This window comes from Xyrauchen texanus, chromosome 27, assembly GCF_025860055.1.
Source record: "Xyrauchen texanus isolate HMW12.3.18 chromosome 27, RBS_HiC_50CHRs, whole genome shotgun sequence".
NCBI classification, from domain to species: Eukaryota; Metazoa; Chordata; class Actinopteri; order Cypriniformes; family Catostomidae; genus Xyrauchen; species Xyrauchen texanus.
This window is the reverse complement of record NC_068302.1, coordinates 6,234,355-6,248,945: the sequence shown is the minus strand read 5'-3', so window position 1 is coordinate 6,248,945 and position 14,591 is coordinate 6,234,355. Positions and strand designations below refer to the sequence as shown.

At 39.9% G+C, this 14,591-nt stretch overlaps 1 protein-coding gene across 1 annotated transcript in view; it reads right to left on the bottom strand.

The window, feature by feature from the left end:
• The window catches only part of LOC127621352 (mitofusin-2-like), a 41,706-nt gene extending 31,907 nt beyond the window's left edge, over window positions 1-9,799 (bottom strand). The window contains 1 exon segment of the mRNA XM_052094914.1: window positions 9,213-9,799. The gene's annotated coding sequence lies outside the window, so the exon portion shown is untranslated.
• Between the last annotated feature and the right edge of the window lie 4,792 nt (window positions 9,800-14,591).

The window sequence follows — 14,591 nt, the reverse complement described above, 5'->3', positions numbered from 1 at the left end:
CACACATTCAAGGTTATTGGACTACTTTGTGCACTGTTGTTCTTTACTTATTCATAATGTATTACAATTTCTTCATGTGCAAACAATTACATAAAAATGGGACAACAACAGAAACCAGGAGAATTTGCTATCTATCAGCTAAAACACATCAAATCTAATTTAGTTTTATTTTTACAAAGTTAAAGATTTGTGTGAAAGTGTGAGTAAATATAAAGCTAAATAGAAGTAAAAAATACAGTATAAATGTAATTTACTATTATATAAAATTGTGTGATATTTTGGCATTATATTGGCCTATTGACCACCCTGCTCTCCAGATGTCGGCATTAGCAATTACAAAACCCATATCGGTCGACCTAATGTCTCTAGATATGGCTCGAGGCCTACATTTTTTAACTTGGGTCACACCTTTTAGGTAGCCTTCCACAAGCTTCTCACAATAAATTGCTGGAATTTTGGCCCAATGCTTGGGGTCATTGTCCATTTGGAAGACCCATTTGATGTCTTGAGATGTGGTTTCAATTAATCCACATAATTTTCCTTCCTCGTGATGCCATCAATTTTATGAAGTGCACCAGCCCCTCCTGCAGCAAAGCACCCCACAACATGATGCTGCCACCCCGATGCTTCACGTTTGGGATGGTGTTCTTCAGCTTGCAAGCCTCACCCTTTTTCCTCCAAACATAACGATGGTCATTATGGCCAAACAGTTTTGATCCAACAGGTCCCAGACATGCTCAATGGGACTGAGATCCAGGCTCTTCGCTGGCCATGGCAGAACACTGACATTCCTGTCTTGCAGAAAATCACGCACAGAACGATCAGTATAGCTGGTGGCATTGATATGCTGGAGGGTACTGTCAGGATGAGCCTGCAGGAAGGGTACCACATGAGGGAGGAGGATGTCTTCCCTGTAACGTACAGTATTGAGATTGCCAGCAATGACAACAAACTCAGTCTGATGATGCGGTGACACACGAAGCCAGGACATGACAGAAACTCCACCTCAAAATCGATCACGCTCCAGAGTACAGGCCTCGGTGTATTCCTTCGATGATAAACGTGAGTCTGACCATCACCTCTGGTGAGACAAAACCACGACTTGTCAGTGAAGAGCAATTTTTACCAGTCCTGTCTGGTCCAGCAAAGGTGGGTTTGTGCCCATAGACAACATTGTTGCCAGTGATGTCTGGTAAGGACCTGCCTTACAAAAGGCCTACAAGCCCTCAGTCCAGACTCTCTCAGCTTATTTTGGTCAGTCTGAGCACTGATGGAGGGATTGCACATTCCTGGTGTAACTTGGGCAGTTGTTTTTTCCTTCCTGTACCTTTGTGTGAATGTGTTGCTACATGTGGTCTACCACTGTGAGGACGATCAGCTGTTCTTCCTGTCTCCCTGTAGAGCTTTCTTAGGCATCTAACAGTATGGACATTGCAAATTACTGTCTCATCAGACCGCAGGACATGGTTCCAGTAATCCATGTCCTTGTCCCCAACTGTTTGCGGGCTTTCTTGTGCATCATCTTTAGAAGAGGCTTCCTTCTGGGACGATAGCCATGCAGACCAATTTGATGCAGTGTGCGGCGTATGGTCTGAGCATTGACAGGCTGACCCCCCACCCTTTCAACCTCTGCAGCAATGCTGGCAGCACTTATATGTCTATTTCCCAAAGACAACCTCTGGATATGACGCTGCGCACGTGCACTCAACTTCTTTGGTCGACCATGGCAAGGCCTGTTCTGAGTGGAACCTGTCCTGTTAAACCGTTGTATGGTCTTGGCCACCATGCTGCAGCTCAGTGTCAGGGTCTTGGCAATCTTCTTATAGCCTAGGCCATCTTTATGTAGAGCAACAATTCTTTTTTTCAGATCCTCAGAGAGTTCTTTGCCATGAGGTGCAATGTTGAACTTCCAGTAACCAGTATGAGGGAGTGTGAGAGAGATGACACCAAATTTAACACACCTGTGACCTTGTAACACTAACCAGTCACATGACACTGGGGAAGGAAAATGGCTTATTGGGCCAAATTTGGAAATTTTCACTTAGGGGTGTACTCACTCTTGTTGCCAGCGGTTTAGACATTAATGGCTGTGTGTGGAGTTATTTTGAGGGGACAGCAAATTTACACTGTTATACAAGCTGTACACTCACTACTTTACATTGTAGCAAAGTGTCATTTCTTCAGTGTTGTCACATGAAAAGATATAATGAAATATTTACAAAAATGTGAGGGGTGAACTGACTTTGAGATACTGAATATATATGTACACGCACACACGCACACGACCGAACGTTTGGAATAATGTACAGATTTTGCTATTAAAAAGAAAGAAATAGTTACTTTTATTCACCAAAGTGGCATTCAACTGATCACAATGAACAGCCGTGGCCAAAAGTATTGGCAGTGAAATACATTTTGTGTTTTGCAAAGTTTGCTGCTTCAGTAATTGTAGATTAATTATTCACATGTTTCTAGGGTATACTAGAAAACAATGTTAAGCGTTTAATATGTTTTAAAGGCTTTTATTGGCAAAAACACTCAATTTATGCAAAGAGCCAATATTTACAGTGTTGACTCTTGTCCTTCATAACCTCTACAATTTGCTTTGGCATGCTGGATATCAGCTTCTGGGTCAAATCCTGACTGATGGCGATCCATTCTTGACTTATTAGTGCTCGGATTTGATCACAATTTGTGGGCTTCTGTTTGTCTACTCACCTTTTGAGGATTGACCACAGATTCTTTATGGGATTAAGATCCGGGGAGTTGCCTGGTCACAGATCCAAAATTTCAATGTAATGATCTCCGAGCCACTTCATTATCACTCTTGCCTTGTGACATGGTTCTCCATCATGCTGGAAAATGTACAGATCATTACCAAATTGCTCCTGGATCGTTGGGAGAAGTTGCTCTTGCAGGACGTTTTGATACCATTCTTTATTCATGGCAGTGTTTTGGGGCAGAATTGTGAGAGCCCACTCCCTTGGATGAAAAGCAACCCCACACATGGATGGTCTCAGGATGCTTCATTGTTGGCACGACACAGGACTCATGGTAGCGTTCACCTTTTCTTTTCCGGACTATCGATTTTCCAGATGTCCCAAACAGTCGGAAGGGGGCTTCATCAAAGAAAATATCTTTGGACCAGTCTTCTGCTGTCCAATCCTTGTACTTCCTGCAGAATTTCAGTCTGTCCTTGATGTTTTTCTTGGAGAGAAGTGGCTTCTTTGCTGCCCTTCTTGACACCAGGCCATTGTCCAAAAGTTTTCGCCTCACTGTGCATGCAGATGCACTCACACCAACCTGCTGCCAATATTGAGCAAGCTCTGAACTGGTGCTGACACGATTCCATAGCTGACTCCTCAGGAGGAGATGGTCCTGGCACTTTCTTGACACTCTGGGACATCCTGAAGCCTTCTTCACTGCAGTTGAACCTCTCTCCTTGAAGTTCTTGATGAACCGGTTAATGGTTCTTTCAGGTGCAATATTCTTTGCAGCAATTTCCTTGCATGTGAGGCCATTTTGATGTAAAACGATGATGGCTGCACGTCTTGCTTTAGAGGTAACCATTGCTAACAAGAACACAATGACTGGAAGCACTTCTTCCCTCCTTTTATAGCAAACTGTCTGCTCTTATAATCCAATCAGAATGATTTCACCTGACTAGTACTCATTCACACTTTCCCAGATGCTGAGAAATCTGGGTTTTTGTGATAAAGTTCTAAAATATACAAGTTACATTTTTTGGGCTAATGAAGCTTTTTGCAATTATATAAAATGCATCTGTTCACTCTGCACGAGGCCTGCACCCCTGACTCTTCTCATTACTGTTGATAATTAAACTGGTGTTGAGCAGGTAGAATTCAATGAAGCTGTCAGCTGAGGACATGTGAGGTGTCTATTTCTCAAACTAGAGACTCTGATGTACTTATCGTCTTGTTTAGTTGTACATCTGGCCTTCCACATCTCTTTCGGTCCTTGTTAGAGCCAGTTGTCCTTTGTCTTGTAGTGTACACCTTTGTATGAAATCTTCAGTTTTTTAGCCATTTCAAGCATTGTATATCCTTCATTCCTCAAAACAACAATTGACTGATGAGTTTCTAGAGAAAGACGTTTCTCCTTTTGCCAATTTTGACCTAATATTGATCTCAAGACATGCCAGTCTTTTGCATACTGTGGCAAATCAAAAACAAACATAAAGACAATGTTAAGCTTCATTTAATGAACCAAATAGCTTTCAACTGTGTTTGATATACTGGCAAGTTATTTTCTAGTACCAAATTCGAATAAAAGAGAGATTGCTATGCATTGGTATTACAGAAACTTCTCTCGCTTGGTTTAAATCTTTTCTCTCTGGTGGCATTCAGTTCGTTAAATTGAAAAATATAATTCAGTGCTCTCAAGTCACTACTGGAGTTCCACAGGGATCAGTCTTTGGTGCTTTATTATTTATAATCTATCTCCTACCTCTCAGTTATATTTTGAGGAAATTTGGAATCCACTTTCACTGCTATGCTGATGACACCCAGCTCTATATGTCCACCAAGCCAAAATCTTCTCTTCCACCATTTTCCCTTCATAATAGTTTACTTGAAATACAATCATTGTTTTCATGTAATTTCCTCAAACTTAATAGTAATATAACTGAGGTATTTCTTGTAGGTACTAAGCATAATCTTGTCAATTAAAAAAGATTTGCTCTGACCATTGACAATTCTACTGTCCCTCCCTATTTCAAAGTTAAGAGTCTGGGTGTCATTCTGGATAGCACTCTTTCTATCAAAGCACATTTAAATAAAATTTCCCGGGCTGCTTCCACTTACGCACCATAAATCGTCTTCGTCGATCTCTTTCAACTCACAGCACTGTCACTCTTGTATATGCTCTGGATTATTGTATTTCTCTTCTGTTTGGTCTACTACAAAAACTTCAGTATAAATTACATCCGGTACAAAACTCAGCTGCAAACATTATTTCACAAACTTCAAACTCGGTCCATATAACTCCTATTCTTCAACAACTTCACTGGCTTCCTATTAAATTCCGTTTACAAGATTCTGTTGCTGACTATCAAGGCCCTTCATAGCCTAGCACCTTCCTATCTTTTAGATCTTCTTCATATATATTCTCCTACCCATACTCTTAGATCCTGCTCCTCTCTCTCTTGTGATACCTTCGGCTCATCTGACTTCTATGGGGTTCAGATCCTTTAGCACTGCTGCACCACGACTCTGGTACTCTTTACTGCCAGATATCCTTAATTGTGATTGTCTTTCCACTTTCAGGTCTCTTCTCAAAACACACCTTGGCTTACTACAAATAACCTTTTTTATGAATGTATTCATTTTATAATTATGCATATTTTTATTTGTGATTTTAGATTTGTATTTCTTACGTATGTAAAGTGCCCTTAAGAGTCTTGAAAGGTTCTTATAAATAAAATATATTATCAATCGGATTGAGATCTGGGGTATTTGTAGGCCAGGGCAACACCTTGGACTATTCATCATGTTCCTCAAACCATTCCCGAACAATGTGTGCAGAGTGGCAGGGCTGTTGAAAGAAGCCACTGCCATCAGGGAATATCACTGTTATGAAGGGGTGTACATGGTCTACAACAATCATTAGTTAGGTGGTACGTGTCAATGTAACCAGAACCTAAGGTTTCCCAGCAGAACATTGCCCAGAGCATCACGCTGCCTCCGCCGGCCTACATTCTTCCCATAGATTGAAATGCTCAAACCAGTCCAAATCACAGAGATCAAATTTTTCCCAATTATGAACGTTAATGTGAACATTAACTGAAGCTCTTGACTGGTGATTGACATGATTTTATGCACTGCAATGCCATAGGGTTGTCCCCCCCCAAAATATCATTAAAATATGTGTATTGTAAATAATATAATGATATATTCTTAATATAATTGTTTAAGAAATAAAATAATACAAATGCAAACGGGGCAACAACAAAAAAAACCTTGGTGTCCCCTTCAAAAATTGCTCTTGAGAATTGTTTATTGTCCCCCCCAACATTTTGATGAAATTTTCACCCCTGTGCACTGCTGCCACATGATTGGATGATTAGATAATTGCATGGATGATTGTTGGTGCCAGAAGGGCAGGTTTGAGTATTTCTGTAACTGATGATCTCCTGGGATTTTCACACACAACAGTCTCTAGAATTTACTCTGAATGGGGCCAAAAACAAACAAACAAAAAAACAACATCCAGTGAGCAGCAGTTCTGCGGATGGAAATGCCTTGTTGATGAGAGAGGTCAACAGAGAATGACCAGACTGGTTCAAACTGACAAAGTCAGTTACACAGATAACCACTCTGTACAATTGTGATGAGAAGAATATAATCTCAGAATGCTATTCTAAGATGCAGGTTGGCACTGTTTTGGTGGCACGAGGGGGACCTACACAATATTAATCAGGTGGTTTTTAATGTTTTGGCTGATCGGTGTATACACACTATCTTGCTTTGGAAGTGACTAATTTTAAGATTGTGGTTCTGTAAGTGAGACACTTAATTCAGTTGCTCTGACTGATTCACTGAGTTCATTCAGTTAAGTATTCATCAGACTGATTCAATACTGTTAACATGTAGGTTGATGAGTCATTTGGACTGATTCATTAAAAGAACCGGATCATAAGAGTCCTTTGTTCATGAACCGGACTGTGCTGTATGTTTGTTTTCAAGGGTAACCAAGTTACAAACACAATGCAACGGAAAGACGTGTTGTTTTACCATTGCTTCGTGGTATGCACACTTACAATTATTTCAAACTTCAAGCTCACAACTCGGGTAAAATATAATTTCTATTGCCATGGCACTGAAGATTCAGTAGCGACAGAGCACCACCCAGCACTGTTGTTGGGTTTTGCTGGATCAGTGTGTTAACCCTACTATTGTGCATTGGGGAAGTGTGAAAATGACAGTTATGTTTCCCAACAGACAACTTCACAATGTTTGAAGTGTTGGCATTTGTAGTGGAAGTGTGAACAACATTTAAGGACAACTTCTCTGTAATATGCTGTTGCAATCAGCTAAAACTGGCATCAAATATTAAAACAAAATAATTCAGCACAATAAGTCTCCCTGTTCTGATATATCTAATCACAAACTGAGGGATTGACTAGTCGTAAAATATGGGTGTTTTAACAGGTAAAACAAACCAACAAAACAAGACAGTGCTGCAAATAAACAGACAAAACAGAAAAGCTCTGAAACCTCTATCACAAACTCTGAGCTCTGGACTGAAAACAGCCTTCAGCTACTGTATGTTGTTGTTGTTTTCTAATTGCATTGCTCAGAGCTATTGTCTAAGCCCCAATTGTTGATGGAAAATGCTGTGTCGCCCAAAATAGGAGAGAATCAACAACACCCAATGCACAAGCTGTTCGATTGTGCTTAGTACAGTTTCCAGATGAATTTGCTTGACAGCCCATTTAGAAGAATTTTGTAGTTTAAATAAGCTGTATGCAATGCATTTTAAATGTATGAATTGAAAAATGGACCATTTGTCTCTTACTCTTTTGAGCATTAACGACATTCTTGTAGATTTCAGGTTACATCCACCTTTGGGGCCTGGTTAGCTTATGAGTGCAGACAGCTGGACTCTACTGACATTGCCTTTGTCCTCTTAGTGTGCATTGAAGGTGACTTCCCTGAGAACATGAATGTGCCATTTTGCACGTATTTGCCAACTGCCAGTCCAGACTCTTAAATATGACACCGCTCAGTTGTTCACATCTCTGGCATCAGCCGCGGTGAATGTTAATAGTGTACGGCTGAGGTCACATATTGGTAATAGATTAATGTCCACACCTCGCTTGATTTGAGAAAGTAATGTGCATCAAGAACTTTTTTGGTTTAAGAAGACATCTCGTAAGTCATTTTATTTGGTTTTAGTATTTGGTTTCATTTTCTCATTCCAGCAATATTGAACTGACCTGTTTAAGAGCAGCTGATTTTTAGTGCTGCATCAACTTTCTTGATCTCGGTGCATCCTCAAATAATATGCAAGCTAATCTGTAATTTGCTTAAATCAGTACATTTCAGAATCAGTGTGTGCATTTCGAGCATTTTAAATATTCTGAATTAGATTAATTGTTGATTAAGGTTAACTGTCTTACTTCCTGAATCCATGACTGTAGAGAAACTTGCTTTGTAATGCATCCATAAAGGCGCCAACTCACTGTCCTTACACTAAACAGTATTAAACACTGATTTGGAGTTCAAAAAACCTAATGGGAATAGTCTTGAATAGTGATCGATAAATAATAATCAGACAGCTAATTCATAGACTGATATTTGGCCATTCTGAGATTATCTTTACAGTAACTGTTAAATAATAAATGACATACAAAACATTGAGATATGAGATAATTTTATATTTTTCTTTCAAAAGCTGTTTGTACAGACTAATTAGTTTATGGTTTTAATGAATTGCAATAATATTAAAAGTCAATGTCAGTAAGAGCAGGTCATCATGTCAACTCATAGAAACAGAAATATGCCTGACATTTTATTAGTGTGTTAATCCATCATATGCCTGGAATCTGGACAGTGTTTATGCACAGGAGTGACTCAAGAATGCTATTCTGCTTGTCTAGATAAAAGCCAGAAAGGTTGTAAGATCTTTAGAAACTTCCCCTGCTGAATTTTTTTTTTTTGTTGTTGTTTATACTTTTTCTGAAGAAATATAAACAACCAATGACGAAAACTAAAATATGAAATGCCATGGATCAATATGTACAGAATAATCCATTATTATGTAAAAGGGGTCAAAATGACAATTTTCACCTATGATTTGAGCAAAACTACAGGTAAAAAAAATTACCTTTTAACACAGGTTGGTTTATTACTAAAATCAGTTCACTTCAGCACCCCTTCAAAAATATCAAGGTTACAGTTAGCACTTTTAGTATCACCAATGTCCTTTATCAGCACTGGAAACACTCCCATATACACACTCCCTTTAACATGATGCAAGCATTCTCACTGCTGCACAGTCATCCAACATTCACGCAATATCAATTTATAACATAATTTGGATATAAATTGATAGTAATGATAAGGTGATAGAGACCTGGTCACCTGAAGGCTGTCATAATGATTTGTAAACATACATTTTAGCAGGACAATATAGGGGAATTGGGTATACAATCAGAAGATAACGAATTACATGTGAAAGCAAACGCTTACCTTACAGTGTGTGTAACACTTTATAAAACAAAGAAGATTGTCAAATCACGTATCAGCTCCCCAGCATTTGCTCTTGCAGTGTCAGGTCGCCTACATTTCCCGCAGTAAACTCAAATGAAAGAGTCCTAATCTCATACACTCCATATAGGACACTTTAACAATAACAGAGTCACGACTTCCACGAGCTCACTGTTACTGACAGTGGCAGCAGCGCAGGACTCAGTTGCACTCCCCCACGAGACTGAAATTAACGCGGGCTAAACGAGTGTAACGCGGAAAATTTCTCGAAACATGCCTCTGTAGCACCGTCCGTGTCTTTAGCTCAGCTTTAACAGATTATTCAGACTGACTGATATGAGAGACACGGTTTAAATAGTGTGTTTCACGACATCAACGACCCTGGCAGCGGCTCGCGATTCTAATCCACTCCTCCACGTGACCGAGGGCCGTGATAACGTGACTGAATTTTACACTGTTTAAACAAGTCTGAATGCGTAAAATATTCCGAAACAAAAATAACAGTACTGTCAGTCTCAGCTTTAAAGGCACTGTAAGTGATTTTATCCGTTTTAAAAAACTTCACTTTCCTTCTAACACACACCCTTGCTCCAAAACCCCGCCCTCCATATATATGCTTCCCAACCTGATGTCAGCATACCCGAACGCGAATAATGATTGACAAGACATGAAAGGGCGGGGCGGGCCGCTCCCCCGACTGTCTTTTGTTATTCGCCTACAACCTTCAGCTGTCACACACAGACATTTGTGGTGTCTCAAGGTACATATTTCAGAAGGTGTGAGATGAGTGACATTTGATGCAAAGTATTTTAAAAAAATTGCGTACAGCCCCTTTCACTGAATAAGACAAGATGATTATAAAATAAAGTGTCACATACACACCACAAGAACAGATATACACACACAGCAGTATCATAAACACAATCAGACAATCTTAATAATTATGTTTTTTGTTTGTTTTGAGAGAGAGAGAGAGAGAGCGAACGAGCGAGAGAGAGAGTACAGCCCGATGGCAGGTGTATCAGTCTTTTTGCATATCATTCAGCAATGTCATAAACAGTACACTGACTAATATTCATAAAGAGTGCGGGGATATGGTGGACTTGCAAACCTGCCGTGTACAACAAAAGTTTTATATTTTAATCTGTTTAATATGTATAATAGTATATATTTACCAGAAAGGTTGCAACGACTAGATCTTATATTCCTCAAGCATGTTGATCCAGCGATGTGTTCTCAAAATTTTATAAAAATCTTCTTCTGGAAGAGCTTTCCCGATTAGTACTGTCCATGCACTTCAGACTGAACGAAAGCGAAAACCTTAGTAAGACAGAAAGTAAGACTGCGACTGATAATCGGACTGTTGAGCTAAACGAAGGCGTACAAGCAATGTTGCTAATTACTATGTACATAAAAAACTGATGATTTCGATATCAATGTGTTTTACACTTAAAATTTCACGCAAATTTAAGTTGTCTATTCAACAAATAATTCTTGATCTTACTACAGAACACAGCTGTTATGTGGGCGTCATTATGTTAGCCATTAGCTTATAACGTTAGCTCTGTATTACGTCATCAAAGTGCGACACCTTCTATGTGACGAAAAAAAAAAAGTTATGATCCAGTGGGCGCAGAAAATCGAATTCTGTAATTCTCCTTTAAGATGTATTCGGATCGTAAGACTTTTGTATTAAGATAATTTTGGTGCAATTCAAATGAGCACCTGTGACAGTGTTATTTGTAGTTGTAGAGATTAGCCACACATGTGTAGGCCTATTAGTAAATTTGAAGTCACAGAGAAATTTATTTTAAGAGTTGCAAGCTTGTCGATTTTTTTTTCTCTCCCACAAACACAACACAACAGTTACACCTTCTCAAATTTTCATTGCAGGTGCGCAAATCCTTTTCCACGTGACAATGCCACTTCATGCTACAATAATTTACACCCGAATGACACCGAATAGAATGTAAAACAGTGAAAATAAAAACAGGAAATGTACTTACACCCATACTTAAAGAAATATTCTGGGTTCAAAACAAGTTAAGATCAATCGACAGCATTTGTGGCATAATGTTGATTCAAACAGTCCCTTCTTTATTTTATTTGTCTTAAAAAAAATAACAAAATAAAAATATATATAGATATATAAGCAAACATCTGGGTTACTGTGCGGCACTTACAATGGAAGTGAATGGAGCCAATCTGTAAATGTTAAAATAGTATGACCACAAGACATAAACAATATGGATGTTAACATGATTTTAGTGTGATAAAAACACTTGCATTTCTCTGTGAAGTTTTATCCAGTGTTACAACTTTTTTCTTTTACAAATTTTAAAAGGAACAATATGTAGTATATTTACTGTACTAAAGCATAACATTATCATAATATGTTAGAGATTTAGGAAACATGCTAAATTGAAATACTGGCTTCTCCAAAAACAATGCTACAGCCAGTATATTTTATGTTGAAATGTCCGTTATGGGCCGGATTTCTGTTTGCGTTGTGGCCTGTGTGATTTCGCCAACTGCCCATATCCCAGTAGTATTTTGACACCTGGGTTGCCGGATTTGATACAAGTTAGTAGGCAAACACAATGTGCTGCAGCCATGGAAGCCAGAAATACATCTAGCTAGCATTGACAGAGTTATAAAAAAAATCCACAAGAAGGTTTATAATTTGCAAATAATAAAAACTTTGCAAAAGTTTACATTAGCTGATCAACTTACAGTGTAAGGCTTGTGGCTTGCCATTGTCAGTTTGTTAATTCCTGTTGCGTGTCCTCCACCTGGTAACCTGTGTGAGCTTTGAGTCTGGGGATCAGGGGGCGGAGGAGACAACTCTCTCTGCTGTATCCATTATAAACACTTGATGTCAATGTTACATATTGCTCCTTTAAATGTAAAATAAACTTATGAACATAAAAAGATTAAACAACTAAGTAAAAAACTGAAATGGAATAATGTGTCCCTGAACAAAAGGGGAGTCAAAATCAAAAGTAAGTATCTGGTGTGGCCACCAGCTGCATTAAGTACTGCAGTGCATCTCCTCCTCATGGACTGCACCAGATTTGCCTGTTCTTGCTGTGAGATGTTACCCCACTCTTCCACCAAGGCACTTGCAAGTTCCTAGACATTTCTGGGGGGATTGGCCCTAGCCCTCACCCTCCGACGTGCTCAATAGGATTGCGATCCGGGCTCTTTGCTGGCCATAGCAGAACACTGACATTCCGGTCTTGCAGGAAAATACGCACAGAACAAGCAGTATGGCTGGTGGCACTGTCATGCTGGAGGGTCATGTCAGGATGAGCCTGCAGGAAGGGTACCACATGAGGTCTTCCCTGTAATGCACAGCATTGTGATTGCCTGCAGTGACAGCAAGCTCAGTCCACATGATGTCTTCCCTGTAACGCACAGCGTTGTGATTGCCTGCAGTGACAGCAAGCTCAGTCCACATGATGTCTTCCCTGTAACGCACAGCGTTGTGATTGCCTGCAGTGACAGCAAGCTCAGTCCGCTGGTGCTGTGACACACCGCCCCAGATCATAATGGACCCTCCACCTCCAAATCGATCCTGCTCCACAGTAGAGTCCTTGGTGTAAATCTCATTCCTTCGACGCTAAAAACGAGTCCGACCATCACCCCTGATGAGACAAAACCACAACTCGTCAGTGAAGAGCACTTTTTGCCAGTCCTGTCTGGTCCAGCGAAAGTGGGTTTGTGCTCATAGGCGAAGTTGTTGCCGGTGATGTCTGTTAAGGACCTGCCTTATAACACGACAAGCCCTCAGTCCAGCCTCTCTCAGCCTATTGTGGACAGTCTGAGCCCTGATGGAAGGATTGTGTGTTCCTGGTGTAACTCGGGCAGTTGTTGTTGCCATCTTGTTTGTTGTGTTTTACTACTTAAAAAAAACTCTTTCTGAATCCAAAATACTTACTCACATTTGACTTCTCTCTGTATATATACTGTCTGCCCCCCCCAAAATAGTCGCTGTTTGGATTTACATAATGCTTATGAGGGGCCTGGGTACCTCAGCGAGTAAAGATGCTGATTACCACCCCTGGAGTCACGAGTTCGAATCCAGGGCATGCTGAGTGACTCAAGCCACGTCTCCTAAGCAACCAAATTGGCATGGTTTCTAGGGAGGGTTGTCACATGAGGTAACCTCTTCGTGGTCGCTATAATGTGTGGTTCTCGCTCTCGGTGGGGCACATGGTGAGTTGTGCGTGGATGCCACGGGAATAGCATGAAGCCTCCTCACGCGCTATGTCTCCACGGTAATGCGCTCAACAAGCCACGTAATAAGATGTGCAGACTGACTGTCTCAAACATGGAGGCAACTGAGATTCTTCCTCCGCCACCCAGATTGAGGCGAGTCACTACGCCACCAGGACAGTGCACTGGGAATTGGGTATTCCAAATTGGGGAGATAAATAAATAATGGTTATGATCTAGGGTTGCTTCAGTTGGTCAGGTCATTCAGGTTGTCAGCTGACTTCATTTTACTGTTCGTCAATACCACCTTTAGCTTTGATTACGGCACGTATTCATCACGGCAATGTTTCGACAAACTTATGCAATGTCACAACATTTATTTCTGTCCAGAGTTGCATTCATTTTTGGCCGAGATCTTGCATTGACTCAGGGAGAGTCGAACCACTCCGTAAAGTCTTCTCCAGCACATTCCAAATACATTCAATGGGGTTAAGGTCAGGACTCTGTGGTGGCCAATTCATGAAAATGATTCCTCGTGCTCCCTGAGCCACGCTTTCACAATTTGAGCCAGATAAATCTTGGCATTGTTGTCCTAGAATATTCCCGTGCCGTTAGGAAAGAAAAAATACATTGATGGGATAACCTGGAAATTCAGTACATTCAGGTTGTCAGCTGACTTAATTTGATTGCCGAATAATGTTGCTGAGCCTAGACCTGAACAATTGAGGCAACCCCAGATCATAACCATTGTTTAAATAAAAACTGCAACTTATATATATATATATATTCTGGCTAGGCAGTGAAACTTAATTAGTTTAATACTATGTTCTTATTACTGCCCTTAAACTAGAAAGTTGTTTTATGTTCAGATTAAAGATAAACTAAGCATTCCATATGAAATGAGAGGAAAATTCTGCCCAAAACATTGCAGTTGTATTTCTGATAAAATGACACAGATCTACTGTATCATTGTATTGTGTCATTTTGTGTCATATTGTCATAATGTGTGAAAATGGAGCATTCTGTATCTGTTACTTTACACAAAGTGAATATTATTTGTTAAGTAAATTTTATGCTACAGAATTGTTTGCAGAAAACAAATGCTTTCTGATTTGTTTTTATGGTCTATCCTCTTTTCGGTGT